This window comes from Electrophorus electricus, chromosome 15 (assembly GCF_013358815.1).
Source record: "Electrophorus electricus isolate fEleEle1 chromosome 15, fEleEle1.pri, whole genome shotgun sequence".
Lineage (NCBI taxonomy): Eukaryota > Metazoa > Chordata > Actinopteri > Gymnotiformes > Gymnotidae > Electrophorus > Electrophorus electricus.
In genome coordinates this window covers 15,821,717-15,840,568 of record NC_049549.1, presented here as the reverse complement: position 1 = coordinate 15,840,568, position 18,852 = coordinate 15,821,717, and positions in this window count along the sequence as shown.

The window sequence follows — 18,852 nt, the reverse complement described above, 5'->3', positions numbered from 1 at the left end:
AGCACAACTTTCTTCACATCGTTTTGAGCCAATACTAAAATGGCAAAACGCAGTAGGTTCCATGTTGTCATATTACACATCTCCCAATTGTTACATCACATGAACGGCACTGACAAATGAAAATGTATTATATATTTTAATTATTCTCTTAGAGAAATAAAATGTGATAAGATGCTGCGAGGGATGGGGGAGCTGGACTCTCTATGGTTCCCCAAAATGATGCCATTTAATAAGGCCAGAAGTGGTGCCAATACCAATACGGTATTAAAACAAATACTTTCTCAAATATTTACACTGTGAAATGTTTTACATTTTTCATTAGTGAGTTACGCTTATAATGTTAAACACTACCGGATTATAATCAGAGAAAACACAAAGGAGTTGCATTAAGGCTTGACATCTAGAGTCACATAAGGTGTCCTTTACCCACAAATCACACTTTTCTTGATTTTGTTATATCAGTACATTTTAACATCCACTCTATGAATAATAATTGTGTATTCTTGAATGAAATCATTTTTGAAAAACAACCTGAGCTGCTTTGCTTCTCTGAAACATCCTAACGGTTACTCAGCTCTCAGTTTGCACTGTCCACCATGCTTTTCATGTAGTGACTAATCACATCTCACTGGGCAGTGCTGTGGCTGTGCTGTCATTTATAGATCTGATTTAACAATTGTTGAAATAGCTATTCCTAGTATGTCATCTTTTGAATGCTTAGCTTTAAAAATTGCTTGTATGCTCCTAAGTACAATCCTGTGCTCCTCTAAACCCTGCCTCCTCAGCATTAGTGATTCTAACATTTATGTTAACAATCATTTACCTGATGCTTTTATCCAAAGAAACATACAATTATGACTGAGTACAACTTGAGTAATTGAGGGTTAATGGCCTTCCTCAGGGGTAACTTGGCAGGGTTTGAACCAGCAAACTTCCAATTACAAGTCAAGTACTTTAAGCACTGAGCTATCACTACCCTACCCTTTGGGTCATGCTTATGAGAAACTTGCTGGTTGGACTATTGTAGGGCTCTTTTTGTTGGGTCTCCAGAGGCTGTACAAAATAGTGCTAAGTGAGTTCTCACTCACACTTCATCACATGCTCATATTACTCCTATACTTTTATTCCCTCTTACTCAATTGCAGCCTCCTGCAAACTTGTATCCTTGGGTGAGAGATTTTCTTATTTTGAGCACCTCAATTATGCTTTACCAGATCAAAAATGATCCCACTCTGGAATGTTTTAAAAGTTTAAAACTCAAAATGTAAAACTCATTGTTTCTATTGTTGGCTTGCAGCTCTTTGGGTTTAGAAAAGTGAAATAATTTGAATCTACTGTTATTATTAGACTTTTGTCAAAGTTTGACAATAACTGTTACAATGCTCAATACAGTGGTTGAAAGGAGGAGATTTAACTTGTTTAATACATTCATGCTGAAGCACGTCTTTGTAATAATTCCTGAAAGATGCTCTGATGTTTGAAATTCAGTTACGAAAGACTGTACAAAGACTGCACACACAAAAGGGGGGAAAAAATAGGAAATGAATTACATACAAAATATATCCTCTAAGAGGCAGGGTAATAATATTTATTTTTTAGGTCATACTATATTGTATAATATTTTTGTCTAACATTATTGCCTAACATTATGTATGAACATTTTGTCAAATTTATTTTGTTGAATTTATTTGGATCTCTCTCTCTCTCTCTCTCTCTCTCTCTCTCTCTCTGGTGATTGATGCATGAATTATGCATGATTATCCTGACCTCTTGTGGTGGGATTTACTTCACTATGACAGCCTTACAGGACCTACCAAGAAGAAGAATTTTAAAGACAAGCTTCAAGATGGCTTGTTTTGTTAAATCTTTTTTTGTTTGTTTCACGTGTCAGTAAACAGCCAAATCCTGGAAGGAACTGGTATAGATAAGAATAATGGAAAGAGAGAAATAACGTGAAGAATATACGATATGCTGGTAGTGCCTAGAAAGTTGTGAGGGCAGGGACTATTGCAAATGAAGAGTGGGAAATGAGGAAGAAAAGAATGACAGAAGGATGAGGAGAGAATAATGGTTAGAACATGAAAGGCTATAGAGAAATTGATGGTAGGTGTAGTATATTATATAGCGTTACTGCCTGCAGAGGAAGGCAGAGAAGGTTTCAGGCTTGTGGAGCATGTGGAGTTGTGAAATCCATACTGATGACATCACAATAGAGGAGGAAGCAGAAGACAGAAAGAAAATATAGAATACATAACCACAACCTGGAAGTGGACACAGATACCTTAAACCCTGGATGCCAACAGAGGAGGATTGAAATAGAAGATGGAGTATACATTTTACACACTCAGAAAATTAATAATTTAGTCAGTGTTTTTTGTGACACCGATAAATTTGCTGTTTTTCTTGGCAAGGAAGCTGAGAAGCAGTGAAGACTGCCTCAGCTTTGCAGTTTATTGCTTCCTTTCTATTATATATATAAACAGACACTATAATGGTATGGCTTTCTTTTGGTTTATTCATTTATTTGTGTATTTTTTTCAAAATGTTTTGTTGTTGTAGTGGTTGTTGCTGTTGCTATGAAACATTAATACCCCCCCCCCACACACTTAATTTTACTTTTGTACTGCATTGGCAAAATAGTATCACGTTCATTTCAATAAAGCATAAATGAAACATTAAAATGAAAAGAGAGAGAAATAAAGAGATTTCAGTCTAGTATTGATATCTTTGAGGTTTCAGGTGATATACCATTAAGAGTTACATTGTGCATGCTCACTGGAAAGTGGAAAAATGGAGGAATTTAATGAGTAATTAGTAGGAGGAAGAAAGAAAGAGGGATAAATCTCAACGGGTTCCTATAGCAACAACACACAACAGCAAAATAAGACTCATGTTACATTACAGTTGTGTCTGTATATTTGACTGTGGTTATTGGTCAAATGCAATTATGACATAACAATGTATAATATATTTTTTATATTTACTAGTGTACATCAAATAAGACAGTGGAAAACAAGTTAAAGCAATTATAAACCAGTATAAAGTCAGTATATTGGAAGTAGAAAGACAGTATAGCCATTATATACCCAGTATATGTGCTGTGCACTCCATGAAAGAACACATAAAAAGCAGGAACGACTAGAGGAGACTATGCTAATGAACTGGCAAACCAACTGTATTTTCAAGCCTGCTAATTAGACTGGTCAAGTGTTGTATGGAAATGGGTTACATTACTGACTTTGATATGGGAGGTCAGGGGTTTGAATCCAGTTTCTAGTGCACTCTCTTAGGCAGAGTCCTTTATGCTTCCTTCCTACATCACTATTCGTAAGACTTCAAAACATACCAGCTCGGATGTCGCTCAGGTCAAAAAGGAGCATGTGACGTGTTGGGGGAGAAGCGTAATCTGATTAAAAGTTTACTACTGGAAAAAATACAAGACAGTCACGAACAAGAACCTGAAGAACTACACAAGAGAAATCACAGCCAGGAGAATAAACATGATTTTCTACTATTAAAGTGTAACTAACATAAGAACAGACCTACCAAAGCTGGACACTGAACAGTACAGGGAGAAGGAGACATTACACAACAACAATCCACAGTGATTAATGAACCTAAGAGCAGACTACAGCAGCCTTCCTGAATTAGTAATTTTCACACTAGCAGATGTCCAAGAAAGGGTCTCAATTATGAAGAGCTGGACAGCATCAGGCCCTGACATGGTCCGTGCATATTGGCTAAAGAAGCTGGAAATGAACCAGCTGCTAGCGAATGGAACCCAACCTTAATGGTTAACTGAAGGATTGACAGTCATGATTCTGAAGATCCTGAAGTCCTGATCCTGAAGGATCTCCAGAAAGGGGCATTTATATCCAACTACTGGCCGATAACCTGATTCTGCACAACATGGAAGCTCCTGTCAGGCATCACTGCAGCTAATGCCCCACATATGCATCCTGGAATGTTTGAGGCTGTATAACATCAACAGGATACTAAGAGCCTTCATTAGGAACTCAGTGGAGATGCCATGTCCCTGCTGCTGTTCTGCATAAAATTGAACCCCTTCAGTGAGATCAACACCAAGACAGGCTATGAACCATTTCACTGCGAGTTATACTGTGTATGACTATGTATGTGAGAAATAAACCAAACTTGAACTTGAACTTGAACTTCCTCTACATGGATGACATCGAGCTGTATGCCAGAAGTGAACAAGCCATTGACTCACTAAGCCTTCTCACAAGGATATACAGCAACAACATTGGAATGTTAATCAGACTGGATTTATTTATTAACCTTTATTTATCTAGGATAAATAAAATTAAGATAAATTAAAAAATAACTTGTACAGGAATATCGTGGCCAAGACAGGTGTGATTTTTAACAGGTTAAGCAGGATGTGGGGACAAGGCACGTTAAACAGAACATACGTTTTAATATCAAAGTCACACAAAGTCACACACACTCACACACACTCACACACACACAACTTTGATGATACGACACGAGACTTATATACACTCATGACAATTACACACAACAAGGATCAGGTGCACAACACAAGAGGGCGTGGCAATACGGACACGCACACAGACACACACACACACACAAACACACAAACACACACACACACATTTGAGGGGGGAGGGGCCGTACCGTGACAACAGGCAGCAGCACAATGAACAGATTTACAGACAAATTGGAGACAAACAATAGAAAAATAAAATAAATTATATATTGCTCAGATTAATAATTAACCATTAACCATTAAGATTAACCATTGTCACATTTGGCCCCTCCTAGCATCCTGTGTCCTTGGTTACCCTGTCTCATGTCTTTGTTTTGCTTCCTTGTTTTGGTTCTTCCTTAATTTATCTTTTTCTGCCCATCATTCATATCACCTGTGTCTTGTTTAATTCTCATTATACCATGTATTTAAGCCTTGTGTTTGTGCAGTCTTGTTGCTGGTCATTGTGAATCCATGCCTCTGTTGTGGTGTCTGTTCTAAGCCCTGACTGTTGTGTTTTCTCCCTCATTGTTTCCCTGTTGCTGAATGTTAGTGTGTGCATTTTTTTTTTCTTTTTGTTTGCCATGTTTTCCCGGACTCTCCATGTTGGCTCTTTGACCCTGCACCATTCTAATGGCTCTGATTTTGGATTTGCTCCTAATAAATCTTGCTCTTCTCAGTGTATGCCTTCGCCTCATAATCGCTCTGTGTTACAAGAATTAATAATGTTCAGGACAATCAGAGGCACAATCAGAAAATCAGACATGAAAACACCTACAACCTGATGTGCCTGCCTCCAAATTATTAGGAATTGCCTTAAATTCTTCCATGGAGCCCAGCACCTGGCATTTTTGTAAGTGTTTGTAACTGGATAAGTGTGATCGGATGGTTACAAGGAGAGGGAAGATAGCTGGAACAGAAGGGATCAGACTACTGGAAGGTAACATAGCAGATGTTGAGGACAGCTACAAATAATTTGGAATTTCACAGGAAAATGGGAATTATGAAGAGGCCACAAGAAAATCAGCAACATCAAATACCTACAAAGTATGGCAAGTTCTGAGAAGTCACCTGAATAGGAAGAACAAGATCTAGGTTATCAACACCTATGCTTTACCAGTCATCAGATACCCAGTTGGCATAATGAGCTGGCCAAAGGAGAAGACAAGGAAATTCCTCACAATGCATATAGGGTTTCATCCCAAATCCAGCACCCTGAGACTGTACACTAAGTGGAAAGAGGGGGGCAGAGGACTAGTGAGCATCAGAGCCTCTATCCAGAGTGAAACAATCAAGATACAGGAGTACACCAGGAAGATGGTTGAAGTGACAAAGTGCTTAGTGAATTACTCAGACAGCAGAAAAATGAAGAAGATAGAAATGAAGAGAAGCAGGAACCATCATAGGAGAATAAATCCATAAACATTATGTACCACTGGCAAATAGTGGAAGTAGCTGATATGGAAATAATCCTACCAATGGGTAGAAATGGCTGGACTGAAAGACAGAATGGAGGCAATAATCATGGCAGTACAGAAAAAAGCTCTGAATACACGATCAATAGAGGCTGGGATTTATCACACCAGGCAGGATCCTGATGCCCCAGAGACAATCCAGCACATAACAGCAGGATGCAGGATGCTAGCAGGCAGAGTGTACATGGAACACCATAACCAAGTGGCAAGTGGAGAATTTTTATATATACATATATAAATATATACATATATAAATAAAGTTTTTCCAGAACCTTAACCAGATACCTTTGTCCAGATGTAATGCAGACTGTACTGATTCAAGTATATGTATTAATGTAGCAAGGTATATAGCAGATGTAGGTCTGCAACTCTGTACCTCAAATCCAAAAACTGTTTATATCATCGAACAATCAATAGCCCTTGAGGTCCAGGTAATACAGATTCTTGAAGTCTTCTTGAAATCAGTTATCAGTACAACTTAAGAATCAATTACATTTTATGCATTTGGCAGACACTCAGTAATGTTACAGAGGTGGACAAATGTAGAGTTGGGAGTCTTGCCCAAAGACTCTAACTGGTATACCTTAGAACACTTGCCTGAATTGGGATTGAATCCTGATCCCCCAATGAGAGAGACAGCACTGCTACCCAATACCTTTTATTACAATGTGGACAATCAATCACATTAACTGTTCAGTTCAATACCAGTGTTTACAAAATCCAGGACTGGAAATTGAATTTGAGATCTTGAAGACACCTGGTATAAATTTTGTCATAACCAATCTGACTAAATTCTTTAAAGCTATGTATCATCAGGCACTGTATTAGTTTGTAATGATTTGCTGGCAGCCTGCTGCTAAGTTACACCCTTTATAATCTCCTTTTGAGGAACTCTAAGTGGATTTTGCTAATAATCAGTGATGGAATCTCATATTTTATGCTCATATTTTTAGTTAATCCTGACTCAAAGTTAATCTAATTGCTTTTAATCATGTTCAATCATGAATAATATGGTGTCCTGACTGTGATAAGGGCTTGATATCCTGACTGAAAATACATAGGTTAGACTCCAATAATGTAATTGAGTTCTGCTGTCTATTAATTGGAGGCTTATTAACATTTACCCTTATGCTCACCATGTTGTACAGAATGTGTTATTACATCACATCTATGGGAAAGCTAAAATGCAGCTTTTTGAAGTCTTTCCGTCAACATAAAATGCAGCCTAAAACATTTATTCTGTAACTTTTTAATTTTTCTTAATCTTTTAAAGGACATTTGACCAATGATTTATATTTGACAAAATGATATATATTTGATATATATTTGACAAAATTATACAAAACAAAAAGTGTGTCAAATTAAAGTTACATAATTTTGTTGAAAGTAATCCATCTACAGAATGATCAAGTTAAACATAAACACTGGTGATTTTCCTGAATGTTTACACTAAAGCAACTAGGTACATATGTCTTGTGAGAAATATAGTATTCTTTTTTCTTCACTTTTCTTTAATTCTTTTACATTATTAAAAAAATAAAATAAAATTCCCCATACTGGTCTACATCATGTTACACATATTAAGACATATTAAGACAAACTGTTGCATACTGAATATAGTTAATATCAATATAATTACTTCAAAAGACATAGTCATGAATTAAGTAAAATCTCAGAGAATAACTTACTGGTTGATTAAGTGAACTCAATTTAAAATTCATTTTTCATTACTTTCCCAAATAATATAGGATATATTTATATTAAGACATTAGGCTTACTAATTACTCAACAAAGATTTCCTACAGGGATCACTCTGTAATATAAAAGGTCTCTTTCAGACTCCTCAATGCCTCCTCTTGGGTAATTTGTTTCCAGTCTTCAGGTACTGAAGCAGGTTCACATTGATATACCTGAGCAAACCTTTTATTGTACCGATTAAACACATACTTCCAGTATGTTCCAGGGCCATTTTTCTCAGGACTTTCATGTGAAATGTTCCAGTTGGGGTAGATGGACTGGTAGTCTTTGTAGAATATGGTTTGTCCACCAGTGTCCCTATTCTGGAATTGGTTTTCTCCTGCAATATCTGCAGAACAGGTAATGTGGGATAGAGAAGCAGAACCTGCATTTGTGTAAGAGACAACACCTTTAGGTCGATGCATAAGGGCTTCATGCACTGCATGTTCTTTTCCTCCCAAGTCACATGGAGTTTTGCAGAATGGACATTTCTTGTCACACCCTTTTACATGGTCAAACAGTAGGTCCTGGAGCCTATAAGAGAGGTCATCTGGGACTTCAATGACATCAACATTTTCACTGAATTCCCGGGCAAGGGACAAGGACAGCTCAGCCATGGATTCTTTTAATTGTGTGATGAAGTGCTCTTGATGGGTGGTAATATCAAACAGTGGTCCAACCAAAAAATCTTCAGGCAGAATCACATCACTAGGAGTCTTCAGAGTGGCACAGACTCTCTCAAGCAGAAGCCTGACATTGCACAGTACTTCACTACTATCTTCATATGCCAGAGTAATGGATCTCTCCATCTGCTGAGAAATTTGTAGCATACGCTGCTCTCTGCGATCTTCTATCGTAAATGAACCAGACAGATGTTCCATGATGATATTCTCTATCCTCTTACGACAGACATTTTCAGTAGACTGCAAATACTCAAGGTAGTTCTCAAACCTGTCCTCCAGTAACAGTGTCCTTAGCAGATGGTAATGGAAATTCTTTGGTGAGGCATATACTTGCATATGGTCACTTGCCAACATATCATCCAAAATCTGTCTCTCCAAGCTCTTATAGATGAAATCTATAGCTATAGGTTTGAGGCACAAATTAGTGAAGGTCCAGGCAGATTTCCGGCATCGGTCCCTCTTACGGAAATTATATATGAAATTCAGTAAGTGTCTTTCTTTTGTCTCATTCAGGAATTCCTCTTTTGTCTCCATTTCATGTTTCAGCATATTGTACATTTGTTGGAATGATTCTGCTGCTTTACTGCAGATGTAGACTTTAAGATCCACTTCAAATTTGTGTTTCATCACAAATGGTTCCATTTTCAGAACCACTAAACCCTGGTCTACAATTGCAAGTAACTCTCTCATGTAGCTGTCAGAGTAGCCCTCTTTATGCCTTAGTGTCTCTAATACTCTTCTGTCACAGTCTTCTATCAAATTATTTGTGAACCTCTGTGCAATCTCCTTGTTATGTTTAAGTGTTCGCTTCATCTTATTACCCAAAGCGAAATGCCTATTCTTCACTTTGAAACTCCTTAGATGGTTAGCAGTTTCTAGTTTGATCTTTTGCTTTTTCAAACCACGACTGTTTAAGTTTTCTTTCAGTTGTTCTACCATACTTGCATGTATTTCACATGTCTCAAGAGATGGTAAATCAAGGTTGGATGGTATGTCATTCCAAACAGTAGTAAATTCTTTTTCAAGTTGTATGTCTTCAATTATGGTGTCACTGTTCTTGCAGCTCTCCAAAAGAGATCGTAATTTGACCTCTAAAGCTGCTTCCAGTGCTGTCAGCAAGGCTTGCATCTTGGTCGATAAATTATGCCTGACTATGGCAGACTCAATTTTAGGGTTCATGCCAAGGGTCACTTGTTGCTCAGTGGAATGCACTCTTCTAAGTAAGTTTGCCTTATAGGTTTCCATAAGGCCCAAATTAATATTCTCCTGTCTGAGGTACTCCCAGAGACTTGATTTAATTTTTTCACTCTTTGAGTTTATTTGCATTGCTGCTTCTTTCTTCAAGATTTTGAGGATGTCATCTGTATCCTCTTTGTAATTTCCATTCTGTGAAGCTGACTCTTTTAATTCAGTTATTTGGGTGTCCAGGTCTTGAACCCAATGATCCATGAGGTCTGTGAGTTCCTGCTCATCTTCTACAAGTTTTGTGCATAGACTGATGAGTGCATCAGCTACATGTCTGTCCCCAAATCCAACTTCAAAGTTCTGATTTTTCACTGATTCCCATACATTGCACATATGCTCCATAAATGCACCCAGACAAGTTGGTTGGCCTGTGATTGCCTTCTCATGAAATGCAGCCAACAATCTCTGCTTCAGTTCCAGGGCTGTGTCACTATATATTCGATTTGATTCTTTACACAAAGAGAGGTTGGTCCATGGACCAACCAGGTTTTCATGAATGCCTCCTACCTTATCGTGGTGCAGTTCTATTCCTACTTTACCTGCACACTTTTCTTGAGACAGTATTTCAACTATACAGCCCATGATTTTGGCATCTTTTATTGGTCCTTCAGAAACAACTTGAAAGGTAGGTCTTCTTTCTGAGTCTTTAGTGCGAAGAAAAGCATTTACAGCAATCTGAAGATTTTGTCTTGTTCCAGCCAGCGCATTTTGTGGTAGGTTAACAAGTGTAACATCACTTAACCCGGTAACAAAGGTAGCTAGTTCATTGTCATGCACAAGGCTTTCTTCTTGCTGTGTGACTTGTGGGTGGTTCAAACCCTCTGTGACAATTAACATCAGAAATTCACAGTCCATCTCCTTTCTAATGTTATCAGGTAGGCTAAGAAGGAGCATATATGCCCCTTTTATATGACTTTGGCATGACTTTGCAAAGTTCACCCCAAACAAGGCAGAAAGGGCCTCTGCATTTTTCGAGTTGTAGAACCCTAAGGTTGTTAGAACTCTCATCCGACTGTATTGTGGCAGCTGCCTGTAGACCTCATATAGGACACTATATACCCAGTTCAATGGAAATACTGAGGTATCTCCATCAAATAGCTCTAGGGGAACTCCAAATAGGAGTAACTCAGCAGCCACATATGGCAAGCGGAACATCTCATACAAATCATAATTAGGACCACGAAAATACCGCTCATAGACCAATCCCATCTCACGCAGAAAGTGTTCAATGCCAATATAAGACACCTGCTGCTGCTCCCCCTCTGTATCTGACAATTTGTCTAGCTGCATGACTTGAAGTTTCACCTTCATCCAAGAAAGGAAGAATGCTCGCTTCGTCGTATCATAACTACAGAGAGACTCAATGAAGGTTTTCATAGCTGCAGTTAACTTGTAACTCATTAATTCTTCAACAAGCCTTTCTTTTCCTCCAGTCTGCTCCTGATTCAGTTGCAACCTCTCATTTGGATTGTCCTTAAGACGGCCCTCTTCCTTTTCTAGATGGCACAGTCTTTTCCATATTGGACCCTGAAGAGGTAGCTGCTCTTCAAAAACTGTTTTACTCCATTTTCAATACCATTTAGGACCTCTTCAACCTCACTAAATGCCATTCGGCATATTTTATCTTCATCAACATTCATGTTGAGGTCACTAGCTATACCAGCAGTGGCAACAATGTTTGTAGCAGGCAGATGTGGAAGTAGAATATTTAATGTATCTCTCAACTTTTTTGCAAGTGTGTCTTCATCAGCATCATATGCATCAATTACAAACTGTTCAGACAACTCTAGATCTTTCATTGTAATTTGTTTCATCTTTTCATTTCTGTTCTCTTCACTATCTTCCTCCATTGTTTCTGAGCAGTTAATTAGAATAAGGTGGCTTGCATTGTCTCTCCAGGAAGCAAGCAGTTTTCTCTCCTTCATTCCAAAATTACCACAGAAGACTATGACAACTGCAGAGGCATAACACAAAAGGCTAACCTGTTTATCAAAGTCTGTTGCATCTCCTCTGAGATTGGCCATTAGTATAGGTCTGGAGAAGCCACTACTGTGGTGATCTGCAGAGGGCAAATTCCAGCTCACCTCCACCAGACCATCCGAGAGAACTCGTGGAAGTTGCCCTCCATCCGTGTCACGATTTATGAAGCAATCATTATGCTTGTGTGAGCCTCCAAACACACTGTTCAGTACTCGTGACTTTGACACACTACACTGACCTAGCCTCACTGCTGAGAGAAATGGCATCCTTGAATTTGCCATGTTTTTCATAATGCAGCTTCTGGATTCTTCCAAGGAGCATGTCGTCCACTTACCTAAAACTCCCCTAAAAGGCCAGAGGAGCACAGTTCCATTTTTATCTGGATAAACTGGTGGCAGAAATAAGGGTACAGCAAAGTCGCACCTCACCATTCTGTAAGTGATTTCCTGCTGTAGAAAGCTGTTGGTAGTCATGTAAACAGCAGCAACCAGGTCCAGTGGGTTAATGGCAGATTGTGAAGACTCATCCATATCGGGGGGTCTTGCCACCCCATAGGCTGCAGCCACCACATCACAGCAGGAGCTGCGTGACTGAGGGTGATATAGCCAGAGACGACTGAGGAAGGCATTTGACAGCTCTGTTGGGTTCGCAGGAAATTTGTCTTCTAACCAGGGGCAACTTATGTACAGCATTGATGTGAGGTCAATTGGTGACACTTTTTGCCTGTGCAGATCCAGCATTTGCAGGAGAATATGTTTGTCCCTGTCTGTCTCAGATACTGGAACAGAAGCATATTGAATCACATTGAAGCTGTAGCATTGTAAAAACTGTAGTGTGCACATAAAAACTCGGCAAACACACACACACACACACACACACACACACACACACACACACACATTCATTTATGATCACAAGCATATAATTCATCAAAGAGGAGTGAATTACGAATGAACACAATAGTGCATTTTGCCAATTTATTATGCCAATATATTACTAGGGACAACATCTGACAATTATTTAACTACACACACATCTAATATTAAAGTTTGTTTCAATAATGCTGAACAAATAACAGTGTGGCTAAATAGAGTAGATCTGCAATAATCATCAATTTAGCTGTAGACATTGTTTTTGGCAATAATGATGAAAGGATAGATCTGCTGTTTACCTATATCAGTTGTCTTGGTTCCCTTTTCAGGGGGTTTCTGCCGATGCAGAGACATGGTGACAATGTGATTGTTTTCCTCTGTATGGTGTAATTCAGTGTCTCATTATAACATGCGCTGGTGGAACTTTCTTTCAAGCTCTGTCCATGCTCTTTGCTGTTTTATGATTTCAGAAACAAAACAAGGAGCACAGTACAGTTTCAGCACAGTTCCATCAGGAGACATACAGGCACAAACAACATTTTAGTCAACATCCATTACTGCAAAATTATAGCTTAGAAAATGAAAATATCTTAAATCTAAATAAAAATATCTAAAATGTTTAATTTTGAGGCTGTTGGGCCATTGGATGTTTTTTTTTACAAGTTTTTATTTTCATTACTTTTTGTTTTAATCATAAGCATTTATCTTGAATCTGCTAATATAATGAAATAATTTTACTTAACAATTAAAACAAACCAACACAAGTAATCTAAAAATAAGTTAGTCATATTTTTATATCACAAAATGAGAAATGTTTGATATTTTCACTAGAAAATAAGATATTTGAACTATTTGAACTTTCTAAGATATTATGTGTGCAGTGCAGTCAGTTTCATTAAAAAAAAAGGAATAAAAGCTGAAAAATTACAGAGGATTAAAACAGGATAGAAGATACAGCACCTGTGTGTTTTCTTTAGACTTACTAATCTCTCAGGAAAGGCAATCGGCTCAGGGAGCATTGCCTTGCCGAACATACTCTTAAAAGATCAAAGTGGAAAAAGCTTTGAGTCTTACCAGCATGGGTAATATTTTGTAGTGCAGCCTGTTGGATGTCCAAGTGAGATTAAGCATAAGGAGAGGGCATGAGTTATTCTATGACTGCTTAGTGTCCTCTTGCCCTCCTTATTCAATATGCATGCATGCATATTTGGCTCTCAGGTGCTTACACACATGCATGAAGACACACCCAATGCAGCCTCAAAAAGTACCGAATGATCCTGCAAACTAATCTAAACCTTTACACAAAGATTTCAGTGAAAACTATTTTTGTTAATGTTATGCAACATTTGCAAACCTGGTAAATAATTTAAAATAGAATTTTTCAGTGATAATTAGAACTGGAGTTATAAGTATCATTTTCTTTTCTTCACTGTCAACCACAGTTTTTAGTGCACCAAGTTTCAAAACCTTCTAGAATTTGCTGTATAACTAAACACAATGTTGGCTCTAAATAAGTTTTGGCTTAATCGTTCATCATCATCAGCAATAGTTATTGTGAGAGACATAATCCTTTATATTTTTTTTAATATAATGCACCATGGTTTTTCAGAAATGCACTACTGACTCCTGTTATGACATCATGCTTCCTTTATCTGTTTCTGTAAAGGAATGATCAGAGCCAGATAAGAGAAGACGTGATTCTGAACATTCCTAGTTTCAGTTGATAAGGCCTCCTGTATCGACTCTAAACCAAAGAGGCCTGGGGTGCTTTGCGGTAGGCCTTACATGCTGATGAAGTGCTGTTCTGACATACTCTATGTCGACACTGACGACACATTGGAGACTGGATTTGCACTGGACATAATGACCAATTGGTGGACCTTAATAACAGTCGATTGAAAATTTTAAAATAAATTCTGGCTTGGTGACTAGCTAAAAATATAAATGTCAAAAATGTTTGGATGTAGAATGGTGAAAGTATCTGATGTTTTATTTAATGATGGTTATCAGTAAAAAGCAATACATTCTAGTGAAGCTGGTTCTTTGCAATTCATTACAGTTTCATGAGTTCACTGCACTGTTAGTGTGCAGCTTTCTGATACAGTCGTTAACTGGCCATTAAGAAGAGAACTTGTCCAAAAGCACAAACCTGAAGACACATGCAACACTGGATTGTATGTAGCCAACAGCATTCTCCTCTCAATATGGCCCATCCACAGATGTCTAGTTCCCAGTGAGATTCAGGTTTGAAGACTAATACCCATTGTTTTAAAATTTTCCATATACAAACTGAACATGCTGCTTAATTAACACTGAGTGCTCAGGGTTAAAACATTTCATAGAGGGATAAAAGATTACAAGCTTGCTATCTTGCTAGTTCGATATAGCAAAGCCTTTTAATTTAATTAGTGCAGCCTTGTAACTGCATGAGAGTGAGAGAAGAAGCAGGCATTTATGTGCATGGGCAGCAAATGGACAGTATGTGTGTGTGTGTGTGGGGGGGGGGGGTGAATGTGTGTGTTTGTGTACTGATTCTGTTCTTGAGTGGCTCATGTATGTTTTGCTCTATTCAGTCACTGAAGTGAGTTGAGGACAAAAGACATCAAAGACAAAGAAATAAGACAAACATGTTGGAGATCAGTAAGAGATCAGTAACAGAATAGCCGAACAGGTAAGAACTCATTAGAATATTACAATATGTACTGCTGCATAAATCATCATCAAAATGATTGAGGTATATCTCATTTTGGCAAGTGCCAACCCTTTTCTGGGTTTTTGGTGTTTTATGCTTAAACCACCATAAATGAAGAACAAAAAAGTAAATTATACCATTTTTGAGAATGGTGGTGAGATGGAAGCACTAGGTGTGATATTCAACAAAAATCACACAATGTAACCAATAACATTGTAACATTTAATATGTCCAAAAATGGAACCTATGCTATACACTAAGTGATCATTTTATTTGGCGCAGCTATTCTATAGCTGTATACAATAGGCTGCCATTTATTTTACAGTTATAAGTAATTTGTAATCCACCACTCTTGCAGCTTTATTGTATTCTTATTGTACAGCTATATTGTACTAAGTTGACTGAGTGCACATTGTGTGTCAGCCTTTATTGGCTTATGTCACAAGTGATCTGGTTTTGACCACAGGACAGGCATTAAGTTGATGCTTTTAGTATATATTTATACTGCAAATGCACTTATAAACATTGTTTATGAAAAAACATATGATTACAGCATGAAATGATAAACATTTAAGGAAATTTTGTTTGGTAATAATTAGTTTTTGTGTTTGGTAAACATTTGTTTTATGGAAACATTTATGGAATTATTACCAAACATCTACCCTGCCCTTCTTTGAACACAAGACACTTGTGTGCGTTTGTTAGCTTCTGAGTACATGGGACTGACTGCAAAACAGTTGGTAACTTATTGTTATAGATGTGGAGTAAATAGGTGTGTGTAATAAACTGGTAACTCAGTGAAGGTTATATGCTTTTGAGGTTTGCTGTGCTTTGAGTTATTCCAATTAAACAGTCAAAATGGTGATATAGATATTAGGGTTCCTGATGCTGTAATCTGAAGATTTAGTAATCTTAATAATCAAAGGTAATTATGCCATAGGAACAAGACCAATTACTGTAGGATGGGCTTGGACACGAATATCTGGACTGGCTACTCCCCAGAGGGTGACTTGATTCATGAAGATTCATGAAGATGGAGGCTAACTAATTACAGTCCAGCATGCATAAGCATGAAGTGATATGGGCCTAACCCAAGAAGGGGTGGAACTGGCTAAAAGAGGCAAACTGTCAGCTCACACACACACACACACACACACACACACACACACACACACATGAAAAAACACACACATGCATCCACATGTGCTCACATGTGCACACACATACATGCACACACACACGCAAACCTTCCTGGTCTCAGGGGAGTTCAGAAGGGGTGAGAATTGGCAGAGGCCTTACACGTGGCACTATTACAGACCTTCCACCCCCGAAACAAACAAAAGCTACATCCTTAAGTCCCCAGATGGAACAGCAGTTTTACATTACACCTCCAGCCACCTGCAGAAACTGAGCTTTTATTATAGATAAGTGCATAAGCAAACTAACAAAAATTGCTCATGACACTAATTGTTCATAACAGCAGATGGTTGTATTCTCTAAGTGTACATTTATAAGGTTTCATTACGTGCTGCTCTATTTATATTATGCAATTATATTTGTTGTATAGAAATATGCCTCTTAAATCTCATTTGTATATTTGAACAAACCTTGACTTATTTATGAATCATGTTTTTGTACATTATGCCATTTTAAGTATGATTTATTATATGATGTTTGGTTATCTGTGTGGGTATTCTAATGCATGTTAGGACAGACTAGCTATTTTTCGCATTCCTGTTTTCCCCACATAGTGATATGATCACTATGTGATCAAAATCTCACACGTCATTAACTTTTAATCTGTAGACATCCACCACTGTAAACGCAAGTGGTATGGATTGTCAGACGTGACAAGGCGACATTTAAGCACGTAATCTCTTTCTGTCCCACACACACTCATCTCTGTCGCTTACTCTGTCAGCCAAAGCCATTAACAGAGTTTCTGCAGTCCAGTGAATGTGTTTGTTGTAATGGAGGAATTAGTTAGTAGCACTTTGAATGTGTCATTTTCTGCATGTATGAAAAGATTATTTGTACAGAGGATGCAGCATCCCGTCACTAATCAAACAGACGTGTACAACAGAGCCATGCTTGTTTAGACACAGAGGCGGTGAGTTTAAATGCACATCATTAATCTTCTGTGTTATGCTAATCTGGTGTCCATGCTTCCATACTTTGGAATGTCAGTTGTTAACCAAGTAATTGTTGATTTCGGCTTGCACTCTACAGAAATCCAAACTCTGAAGGCTGGTCATTTTCAGAAGGGCAAAGGGTTTCTGAGAGAAGGAGAGCAGAGGCACAACATCTTAAGGTATCAGTAAAGATTTGGATGCAGATCTGGACATTGCGCTGGATGTCACCGAGTCTGGCATGTCAAGAATTTCAGAAAGTTTCTTTACCTACATAATCCACATATCACTTTCTGGAGTAGATACGGTAGCACATTCCAGACCTGAGGCTGAAGAGCTCACTCTTGAGGAATGGTGTTCAGATGCATGGTTTTGAATGTACCCAGAGACTTAAAGAGCAACATGTGTTGATACTGGTAACTTTAATGTTTAAGGTGTGTAGTTAAAAAAAAACAAACAAAAAAAACAGTAAAGAAAAGAAAGACTGTATTTTAAAACAGTGTTGTGTTTGGAGCCGAAGGAAGGAAAACTGAGCCTAGAAATGTTTGAAAATCTAATGTCTAATCCATCTGTTCACCAGGGTCACTTAAACATTGTGCAAATGATCCTCATTTGAACAATAAATAGACTACCTCTCAAAACACTGAAAAATTATTTCATATTTAATCAATCTAAGACTTAAAATAACTGTTTTTTTTTAGACATCTTAAAATGTGTGATAAACATTGTAATAATGAAGGCATGAACGGAGGGTGAACTTTCTTTTAGGCACTCTGAATCATGATGGAGTTGCATGCAAATACCTAAGAAAATTTGCATTAAATATTAATATTTTTAAATGCAAGACTGTGAAATATGAAGTAGCATAAATTCTGTTTTCATTTATTTATTATTACATCACAATGTTTCCTTTTTATGGATGAAGGCCAGAGAAAAATTGGTGTAAATAGAAAAAGTATGTGTGTGTATATATATGTGTGTGTGTGTGGGGGGGGGGGGGGGCATTATATATTTAAAACAAATGTCATGTGACCAGTGACTCCTTTGAGCTTTGTTAAACATTTAATATTTCCCACTCCTTTCCCACCTCCAGTGTCAACCCGCCTCATTATCCAACCAGCCCGTGCCTGTGGAGAAGGAGCATCAGCCATGGTGTGCTGCCAACACAGGGATTAGCAGCAGAAAGCACTAGGAGGCAGATCGAAGGGACAGCATCTGGATCAGAGGAGTCCATGTCTCCTCGCTCCAGCTGGAAGATGCCCCAGGGCACCGATATAGGACCACTCTCCTTTCCTAAGAGAGAGTGGCAAGGGAACAAAGCTCTACAGACGTGACACAAAACATGCGATCCTAAACATTCGTGAACAACAAAACAGGGTTTTGTATTACCTATGGCATGCTTGAGCTACATATTGTAAAACTTTATGTAACATTTTAGATTAGTATTAGAGTTACATGACTTGGGGAGAGTGAATAATAAATGAATATGCTATTTTAATTATACATGAAAGTGACTGAATTACTATTGC